Raw genomic sequence first — 11,663 nt, 5'->3', positions numbered from 1 at the left:
GAACACGAAGGAAAGAAAATAAGAAACAAAACAAAAAAAGTAAAACAAAAACAAAACAAAACAAAAAACAATGATGATTCAGTACGCAAAAAATTACTTTTTGTCTCATATAAACCCGCCGTGATTGCTATCTTCGGCAGACAGTCAAAATGCTCATCATTAAAAAAATAGAGGTATGAATTATTTTCTTTGTAGGCTCTAAATGCTATATACAGAAGATAGCAAGCAAAGCAAAAAAAATGCAAAATAATAATGTTAAAAAAAAAATGCCTAACACGTGTTCTAGTTGATGATGATCATAGTACGCAAAATGTAAGGATTCAGTACGCAATGAAATCCCGGGCCGATAAAACTGCTGTATAAATTTGCCGGCGCGCGCCTAGACAAAAAAAAAATCGGCATTAGGCCGAATGCAAAGCCGTAATATCGCTTTAAACTTTCTGATCGGGACTGATGTATTAGAAAGAAAAATTCGCCGCTACATGTAGGACAAGTGACAAAACAAACCACAAATAACTTTCCCATATATATATATCAGTACAATTAACATGGTCACAGTACAAAAACATGGTCCACCAATGAATTGATTAATGAAAATCACATCCCATTAAAAACCAAGATCAAAAGAAAATTTCTTAAAATGATTATATCGCTTTAAACTTTCTGATTGGGACTGATGTATTAGAAAGCCGCTACATGATGAAGTAAAAATTTAGAGAAAATAATGTAAAACATTACTTCTAGAGTAGAAAGATGCAATGAATACGGATTCTAAATGCTACATGTATCTTTATGAGATTCTAAATGCTATCTCAGCGAAAAAAATCCTAAAACGCGCACGGCTGCTCGGCACGAATTAAAAAATCGCCATTCGGCCTAATGCCGCTCTATTTAAAAAAAAAAGGGGGGAGGAGGTAAAACTACCTTCTTCTTCTTCCAAATTAGTGTCAACTTCATTGATGAAGGCTCAGACACGGATAGAGAAACCGGGTAGAGAAACCGGGTAGATAGAGAAACCGGGTAGATGCGGAAAGTGATGAGTCTGTAATATCGCTTTAAACTTTCTGCTCATTAATTTATTGAGCAGAAAGTTTAAAGCATTCACCCCACCCCTCAACACGATTGCCACCAACTTTAAAATAAATTATGACCCCAATGGCTTGCGATACGCGGGAATAGTCACGTTGGCATGTCAGACTGAACATGTTGAATGCGCCCAACAAAGCGCCCAATCAGCCCAACGTCGAGGCTCTGGTCGAGGTAACTGTCATCTCGAGGACGTCGTGAGAAAGCTGGCAAGTATTTTCCTCTCTTTTGCTGTGATTTGTCTCTTTTTTTTACCAATGCATGTTCAAAGAGCTATCGTGGGCGCATTTCTGTCCGTGTGATACCACGTCACATGCTGGTCGAATTCTGAATTTAATTTAAAAAAATCGTTAAGCTTAAGCTTACATCACCGTCCATGACTCCATCCTTGCTCGAGAAACACTAGCCACGAATTTGCTCACGGATGCGAGCGCATCCGTGAGCAAATTCGTGGCTAGTGTTTCTCGAGCAACTCCATCCATGTCATGATCATGTGCATAACATAGCCTACATGCTTGTACAAAGGCAAACCTTACACATATGATATAGGTATCACAGGGAAACCTCAGTTAACACATTTGTTAGTCAGTCAAAATGGCCTAAAACCGGCAATACAAATTTACATTGAAATTAAAAAGAAGCTTTTTAAGAAGGAAACCTTCATAAATATGTTGTCTATACTTCACTTGACCCAAATATATGATTTTTTTTGGTGACTGATGAGAGACTCGCACATGGAATTTCAGAGAGATTTTGATAGCAGTTCCATTAAAAAAAGGTGCTATCGTCATGAGACTAAGATCTAGAAACACCCCGTAATGCTGTTTTGGGGAATTTTGCTAGCAGAATCTTTTTGATGAAAGTCAATCTTTGACAAGATGTAACTTTGCTACGGAAAGTGCTAATAGATGACAAAAAGGTTTTCAGTGTTGGCTTTCTTTACTCAAGGGCTTTAATTTGATATATAAAATGATGCAGTTTGATGGCAAATTTGAATTCACCTGGCATACCTATATGATATAGGTATCCCAGGCTGGTAGTCAGGCTCACATCACACACTTGTAAACATGGCTGTCTACGGTAGGCCACTGGTTTAAATAAAAGTTCTGGTAACAACTGGAATTGGTTTGGTGATGATTTTATTTCATATCACTGGTGCAGATAACATAAAGATAATTTGTAATTTAAACTCCGGAGAACATAAATGATAAAACAACCAGAGCAAAAGCTCCGTGACTACAACCCCATGTTGATGTGTCTGTGGTCTGAGATAGAGTGAGCCTCCGTGAGCACGCCGCTACAGATTTTATCGGAAGTTCGCCCACACAAATCCTGAACTGTGATTGGTCAAGATTGCATTTCTTTTGTTCCTAATGAAAGACTCGAATGATTCGCAATAGCCGTTTATGAAAGGAATCGAATCCGAAATCGTGAATTTCAACAAGAATGTCTTACAAAAAGCAAGACCCCAAGACCAACATTCTGCACTGTTACATAACTCCCCTTCCTTCAAGATGATGCCCTCATCCATCGTATACCAGTGGGTTGTATGTAACAAGCAGTATGCTGTAAAAAAATTTTTTTTTTTTTTTTTTTTTTTCCTCTGGTTGTTTTAAATTTTTAAAAAAATTTATTAAATATTAATCATTTAACTCAATCTCAGCTATTAATTAGCTGATGAATACAATGTCTTTATCTCTTACTTCCTTTTCACTCCATTACCATCTGGTCTATAAATAACTCTCTCATTTTTCCTTTTAACAATTTATGAAGTCAAATCCTTTAACGAATAATTTCCATTCTTAAAACCATTAACTTACATTAACATTGTATTCACTTCCTTTTCCAAATCCTTTTAATTTAACTGCCACCTCATTATTATAATTTCATTACAATTGCAATTTCATTATAATTTCATCCTTCTAATATGATTAATTCATATTTTCTTCACATTAATTTACATGTATTAATTTTCCCTTCACATAACATGTATAACATCCAACATTGAAACATAATTAAATAATTTTACATTCTATCTTTTGCCCATGACAGACAAAATTAATAATTTCCCTTCATTTATGCTCAATTATTCTTAAATTGCTTTTTGTGTTTTTTCATGGGTACATTTTATTACTATTGAGCATAAAATTCAAAGTTTCAAAGTAATATTTCCCTCATTATGATATTACTTCAAAATCATAATGTTAATTTCTTTGGAGGTTTCACCAATCTGCCCGATCGAGTGTGTACAGCACTTTGAGGATTCCCAGAACTAGACTGTCTATTACTTTGAGCAAAATTCCGTGCAGTCTGTAAAGCTACTCTTTTATCTTGTGAAAGATGTTGCAAATTCGATCTTGGAGATTGAGGTGATTTACTTGGACTAGATTCTGACACATGTCTAACTCTTCTATTGTCATGAACTACTTTAGGTTTCTCTCTGCGCATTCGTCTCAGGTGTGACTGAGTGACCTGTTTTGGATCATTAGATCTGTTTCCTTGTTCATGACTAATTTGTTTTTGAACACATGTTTCAGAATTGTTCAAGTTACAACTGTAAGCTGGTTTTAGCCTATTATAATGCATTATTCTTGTCTTTGACGCTGGAGTTGATACATCTAAAAGTTGATAATTTAAGTTATCATTGAATCTTTGTATTACTTCATATGGTCCCATCCATCGGGAAGTGAGTTTGGATCGTACGCTACCTGGATTTGTAACAAATACTTTATCTCCAATTTCATATGGTTTGAAGCGATTTTTCTTATCATATTGCTGCTTTTGCTTCTTTTTAGCTTCCAAATTCGATTGTCGCACCATACTTGCAGCAGCATTGTATTTGTTACACATTTGACGACTTTTGTTTGCGTTTTGTTCTCATTGTGTTCAGGTTGTTGATATGATCCAAACATTACTTCACAAGGCAACCTTGGTTGTCTAGCATGTAACAAATAGAAAGGGCTGTATCCTGTTGATGAATGAACTGTAGTGTTGTATGAAAATTCCAAATATGGAATAAACTCATCCCAGTCCCTCACAGAATTTGAGGTCAAACTTTTCACTAATTGTGATCGAATTGTACGCATCATTCTCTCTGCTTGACCGTCACCTTCTGGATGTCCAGGAGTTGTTCTAGATTTTTCAATTCCCAACTTTTTACAAAGAGCTTGAGTAACTTGTGCTTCAAATTGCACACCTTGATCACTGTGTATCCTTTCAGGTATAGAATGTTGTCGAATATAATTGACAAACATACAATTTGCTACTGTATCAGCTTTTTGATCATGTAATGGGTACATATTCACATATTTGGTAAAATAATCTGTGATAACTAACAAATATCTGTTTCCCAAAGAAGTTAAACCCAATTCCAAAATATCTACAGCTACTATCTCAAATGGCCTGGTAGCAATCACTGATTTCAAAGGAGCTTTGAATTTTGGTATTGTTTCTATCTTTTGACAAGCAACACACGATTTGCAGAACTCCGAAATGTCCCTATACATCAAAGGCCAAAAGTATAACTGCAAAGCTTTTTGCACTGTCTTTTGCACACCATAATGACCCAAAAATGTTGAACCATGTATTTGAGGTAGTATTTGTGGAACTAAAGCAGTTGGAATTACTGCCTGGTAAATATGTGATTGACCCATAGACTTGTATTTCCTCCATAGAATACCATCTATAATTGTCAAGTGTTTGAACACTCTTCTAAATTTCAATAATTTTGGTTTACCCTTTACTTTGGATCTACAAGGATATGAATTTGTTTGTATCCATGACATTACTTCTGAAATTTCTTCATCTTGACCCTGCATTTCTTTTAGTTTTTGCTTATCAGTATTTAGGTAGAATATACCATCATCTTGTATGGAAGAAATTGAATCTAAACTTGCTCCCACTGTATTTCCTTGTTTGTCATTCTCATTTTGCAAGTTTTCAGACTCCCTTTCTTCCCTTTCAGATGTCCCTTTCACATATTGATTTGATTTCTTTTGTATTGTCCCTGGGTTCTTATCCCTTCCAACATCACTTGCTATTTCACTGGGTTCAGATTTTCTTCTAGACAATGCATCTGCATTCGTATTTGAAATGCCTGGCTTGTAGATTATTGACCAATCCAAAGGATCAATTTCTACTCCCCATCTTGCTCGTTTACCTGATGGATCATTATCTAATGGCATTTTCTCAAACCTACTAAGGGTTTGTGGTCAGTATAAATTGTGAACTCAGTGAAATGCAAATAATGCTTAAAGTGACGTATTGACCATACTATAGCCCATAACTCGCGATCATAAGTGGACCACTTTCTTTCAGAGGCAGTCAAAGAGTGACTTGCATATGCTACTACATATTCTTTGTTGTCTTTGGATTTTTGTGCTAATACTGAACCTATAGCAAATCCGCTAGCATCCACATACAATTTGAACGGTTGCTCATAGTCTGGATAAATCAAAATAGGAGGTGAGATCAATGCCCGACGTAATGTTTGAAATGCATGCTCACATTCTTCATTCCATTCAAAAGAAACCCCTTTTGATCAAATTCAATAAAGGTTGTGCAATTTTGGCATAGTTCTTGATATATCTCCTATAAAATCCTGTCAATCCTAACCAGCCTCTAAGTCCAGTGATATCTTTTGGTTGTGGCCAATTTTTCACCTTTGCTATGTTTGTTGGATCAGGTTTTATGCCTTCCCTTGAAACAACATGTCCCAAAAAGGTTACTTCTTTGCAAAATAACTGACATTTGTCTGGTCTAACTTTCAACCCAGCCTTTCGTAATCGTTCAAAAACATCCCTCATATTGGCCATTTTCTGATTGAAAGTTTTCCCATATATAATGACATCATCAATAAAGAAACAAACTTTGGTCCAGTGCATTCCCTGAAATACAAGTTCCATCAGGCGCTGGAAAGTGGCACTGCTATTTTTTAAACCCATAGGCATTACTTTCCATCTATACAAGCCATCCCCCGTTGAAAAACTTGTGATATCTCTATCACTAGGCTCCATCTCAACCTGCCAAAATCCACTAGCCAAATCCAAAGTACTAAAATATGAATTCCCAATTAATGCATCTAAAGAATCATCTATTCGGGCAAACTGTGTGAATCTTTCAAAGATATTTTGTTTGTGGCCGGAAGTCAATGACCAAGCGAAATTGCACAGAGTTATCAGGAGTTTTCTTTCTCACTAAGAGCGCGGGTGCTGCAAAACTAGAATTTGAGGGTTCTATTAAATCATCTTCCAACAAATCATCTATCTTTTCCCTCATAATTTCCCTTTGTTTTGGTGGTACCCGATACAATCGTGATTTGGGTGGTTCTGATGTGGTTAAATCAATTTTGTGCTTTACTAGGTTTGTTCTACCATAGTCACGAGAGTGTTTGCACAATACATCATCAAATTCATCCAAAAGTCCTTGAACTTGAAATTTCTGCTCGTCATTCAAGTCAGATTCAGATAGATTAACTGTTGGAAATGGTTTACCTCCATGTTTTGGCTTATTTTGAAAAGAATTGGCATGTTTTTCACTTTGAAATGGAACCGAGTGTATATCATGAAAAGTTTGATTTTGCAATGTTTCAGTTTCACATGTTCTTTCCAAAATTTGATACACTTCACCACTTTGTTCACATATAGAATAATAATATCCCATTGGGCTGTCTACATATAATTGAACATCATCACTTGACAAATTCATAATTAATACGGGTATTATTCCATCATTAGACATAGTAGCTACATTTGCAACCAAAATACTTTCATGAATGTGAGAATCTGCTTCAAAAATTCCTTCATAATTGCTAGATGTTCCCAAGTCAGAATTATCACTATCTACTAGTTTTAGAGGTATTATCATCTCAGAGTTTGCAGGTACTATCAATGTTTCTGCTACCAATGCATTGCAAACTGCTGGAGAGATATTTTCTTTGCGTAACAATGGAACTCTCTTTCCCTAACAGATAGGCAAGCTTCTGACAATAGAATGTCTATTTCATGTGCCAAAAGGAAATCCCAACCCAGAATGATTGACTGTTGGATATCTCTTGCTATTTTGAATGTATGTATAAAATGGTCATTTCCCATGAAAAAATCTACATCTACACATCCTATTATATCCAATGGGTGTCCTCTAACTGAAGTGATTGAATCCTTTTTAACTGGTCTTAATGTTTTATTTTTCAGAGTGGATATACTTCTGAATAAACTTTCATTCATAACACATATCTTAGCTCCACTGTCTATGAAAGCATCTCTGATTGTACGATCCAAATTGATATGAACATATGAAACAAGATTGTCAAAGTGTTTTGATGGGTCGGATGATTCTCTGTCATTTAATTTCTCCAGTTTGGTCGACAATTGACCCTCATTATCGACCTTGAGCTGTTTAAATGACTATTTCTGATTGGGGCTTTTTCATAATTTGCTGATCTATTCTCAGAAGTGCTTCCAAATTGACGATTTGGTGACATAGAAAATGATACTCGTTTACCCAATGGTGATGGACTTCTATTCCTAGAGTCATATGAAAAATCTCTTCCCTTTCTCTTGAATCCTGGTATCTATTGCTAGATCTGTGGTCAAATGAATCATATTTTCTATATGGAGATCTATGATTCCTTGAATAATCTCGTGAATAATCTGGCCTATGAAAGTGTCTAGAGTCTGTCCTAAAGGAATGATCAGATCTGGATGAACGATCAGGTGAATTTGAATATCGATCCGGTGAATTTGAGTTGGATCTTGAATAATATGATCTACGTCCAGTGTCAAAATTTTCTTTAACTCTCGGCCGTCCTCTATCTGGTCCAAAATCACTGGATTTGTAGTCATCATAGTACTCATGATCTCTCGATCTATGATTTGAGTATCTTGATTTACTTTTAATTGATTGAACTTGACTTTGTAAATCTTGATTACTTTCTTTGATGGATTTGACCTCAGTACATAATTCAGATACCATTTTTACCAATTGTGAAACTTCAGTAGTAGGTCTTTCTGAAATAGCTTGAATAGTTTCTTTTTCTTGTGAACTAGTTATCCCTTGATTCATTTCCTCAAATTGTTGGGCAAATTCTAAACGTTTTGTTATTTTTAAAGCCTCTTTTAATGTTTTTGGACCCTGTTCCATACATTTTGTTCTCAATGAAGTAGGTAACCCCTTTGTGAATTGTCTAAGAGCCTCTCGCTGTTTAAAATCATCTCCATAGTCATAATCACCAACAAATGCGCTTATTTATCAGTTTTTGTAAAGATGCAGCATAAGTTTCTAAAGTTTCATTTGCTTGTTTTGGTCTTGAATACGCATAGTCTCTAACTTTACGCAATTGCGCCTTTTTTCCAAAAACATCAGCTAATTCAGCCTTAGACGATTCAAAATTGAGTTTGGTTGTTTGGGGTAGTTGATCCCAGTATTCAAATGCGGTACCGTCCCAATCTACTGGATAGTGCTCTATGTAATGCTGGAGCGCCATGGGGAAAATTTTGAACTGCCAATTCAATTTTTCTACACCACATTATGAAATCTTCCCCTGGTTTACCAGAGAAATATGATGGGAGATAACTAGGATCCCATTCAACAGGTGTTGGACCTTCACCCCATTTTGACTACTATCTGGATCAGGCATTTTGAATTCCCGATGTAAATTCTACCCTCAATATTAATATTCACAACAAATATAATATCTTATTGGGAATAACACAGTGTATTTTTTCAACTTATGTGTTGGTTATGACTCAACCAAATTTTTGGCAATTAAATAATTGCACCTTGCAATGAATATTCAAATGTTGTCACACCAAAGGTGTACTACATCAAAATTGTATCGTAAATGACGATACTTCCCAGAAACGTGTTACCTCAGTGACGTATCACGTTAAGTTTTCAATGTATCACATAAAATATAACAATTTTCAAAATGTGCCACATCAACGATGTATCACATAAATTCACAATAACAATTTTCAAAAATGTGCTATACCAACGGTATATCACATTAAATCCGATAGAGCCCTTAAAAATGTCTTGACATCAAGGATGTATCACATTGAGCTCTATCTGTTATACAAAATATTTTATATATCTGCACTCATGACAGTAATTAAACTAAACATATATCAAATGCATGTATTATTTTCTATCACAAAAATGCCATATATGTACCAATATTCATACATGTACTTTTAAACTTCAATGCACATAATAAATGACAATATACTCTTCTGAAATATCAATGCATGTATCGTAAACACTTTGCACCTGTATATAAAAACATTGCATAATAATTCACAAATACCATAACACATCACAAATATCAGAGTTATTTTCATAAACTTCAATGCATATCAGAATATGGGGTACATTTCATAAAAGATTTTTGGCACATTTTATTAACATTTTGTTTGAAAATCCGTGACGACCGAACTGCGAATGTGTGATTTTTATTTTTCCGCAAATGTTCTGTAAATGATACTCGTACGCTGTGAATATCAAAATGTTGATGACGTGATTTTCCTTGCAAATGTTCTATTTCACGCTATATGAATTATTAAAATTCACAAGATATTTCTGCGATATCCGAAGCTTCAGTGAATTTTGAATGAAGAAATAATTTTTTGTTTACATATTATAAAAACCTTTTCTGCTTTCCGTAAACTTTTCTTCGGTTCAGCTTTCACACCAATCTTCTTTCTTCAGTTGTCCGTCAATTCCGTTCAGTTCAGCTCAGCGAGTGAATATAAAACACGAAATTTCCGTTCATCTGACATCACAGTCACAAAGCCATCTGAAAACATCACATCACATCTGACATCACATCCGCCGCCTCTGTATGAAGCTGCAAATTCGCCTAGTTTGGTATAAATTGTCGAATACAGAGTGAATATACCATGCCTCGTTGTCCCTGTGGAAACTGCGATGAATTGTAAAGCACAGGGTATCAAAACCATTGATAATTCTCTGGCGCTGTCAAGTTCTACACCGCTGCTACCATTGTAAACATGGCTGTCTCACGGTAGGCCACTGGTTTAAATAAAAGTTCTGGTAACAACTGGAATTGGTTTGGTGATGATTTTATTTCATATCACTGGTGCAGATAACATAAAGATAATTTGTAATTTAAACTCCGGAGAACATAAATGATAAAACAACCAGAGCAAAAGCTCCGTGACTACAACCCCATGTTGATGTGTCTGTGGTCTGAGATAGAGTGAGCCTCCGTGAGCACGCGCTACAGATTTTATCGGAAGTTCGCCCACACAAATCCTGAACTGTGATTGGTCAAGATTGCATTTCTTTTGTTCCTAATGAAAGACTCGGAATGATTCGGCAATAGCCGTTTATGAAAGGAATCGGAATCCGAAATCGTGAATTTCAACAAGAATGTCTTACAAAAAAGCAAGACCCCCGCACCAACATTCTGCACTGTTACACACTAGGCTAATGAAAGTCAATTCCCAGTTTCCCGTTACATTATTTTTCATGACTGTGTAGGTGACCATTTCATTATTCATTATTCATTATTTTATACCATTTCATTATTGCATCTGTTACAGGTGTAAACCAATAACTACCCATGTATACATGTGATAAATCACAGTTTGTAGTTTACAGATGTAGTTTACAACCACATGAAGGTGATTGTACAACTATTTAATATCAAAAGTTTCACAATATTTTTTACGGGATGAGATCAGAGCAGATCAAAAAGTGCGGGACAGAGAATTGAGTAGGTATTCATTAATAATTCATTATTAACCATATACCATGCTCCTACTGCAAAGAAAATCCCTGAAAATCAACAGAAAGAGATTATGATATATTTAAAACCACAATTATTTATTTGTATGTTCAAGTTTGTTAGAAATCAACATTTTATTCAAAATAATGAAATATTTGGCAAGGAAATTGTTTTGAGCGGAGTAGGGTAACGGGAAACTGGGAATCAACTTTCATTAGCCCTATAGGTGGCGCTATTCGTCCATAGGGAAGTGGAATGTGCCTGTACAGTCAAAAAATGGCTTTACTGTGGGGCTCAATGGAACAAATTACTAAAAATTAATTTTGACAACCAAAACCTAAGTGATGTTGACTTATGTTGGTACTGGCATAATAATGGATTCATAAGCTATCACATAGTGCAAGCCATGTTCCACCAAGTCGACACTCGATTTAGCTCAAAAGCAATTTGTGTGTAAATCAAGACCATCCAAAACAGCTTTCTTACAGTAAAGAATAGGAGGTCAACTGGGGTCACATACAGTAGTGTACATTGTACATGTGCCTGCTGTCACAATTTCACACACAAAATTTTGGACAATTTGGTGACACTATTTTTGTCTGTAACTTGAAAAGTATGCACTAGAAACATGATTGACCCCTTATTGTTTAGGTAATTTGATTCTCTTTCAAATGAAAGAACTTTCAGCTAAAAATATTGAACTAGTCAGCCAAATTCGCCGACAATGTCAATGCATATTTACATAGAAATTTAAAACAACTGGCCGAAGAAGGAAACCTACATAAATATGTTTTCTATACTTCACTTCACCCAAATATATGATTTTTTT

At 35.4% G+C, this 11,663-nt stretch overlaps 1 protein-coding gene across 1 annotated transcript in view; it reads left to right on the top strand.

Annotated features, from left to right (window-relative positions):
• Window positions 1-1,254: 1,254 nt before the first annotated feature.
• LOC140172627 (5'-nucleotidase domain-containing protein 1-like) overlaps window positions 1,255-11,663 on the top strand; it is a 49,560-nt gene continuing 39,151 nt past the window's right edge. The window contains exon 1 of the mRNA XM_072195763.1: window positions 1,255-1,295. The gene's annotated coding sequence lies outside the window, so the exon portion shown is untranslated. The remainder of the gene's footprint in view (window positions 1,296-11,663) is intronic.

The sequence above is a fragment of the Amphiura filiformis genome, chromosome 16 (assembly GCF_039555335.1).
Source record: "Amphiura filiformis chromosome 16, Afil_fr2py, whole genome shotgun sequence".
Classification (NCBI taxonomy): Eukaryota; Metazoa; Echinodermata; class Ophiuroidea; order Amphilepidida; family Amphiuridae; genus Amphiura; species Amphiura filiformis.
Note: the sequence above shows the minus strand (reverse complement) of the source record. Positions and strands in the feature narration are given on the sequence as shown.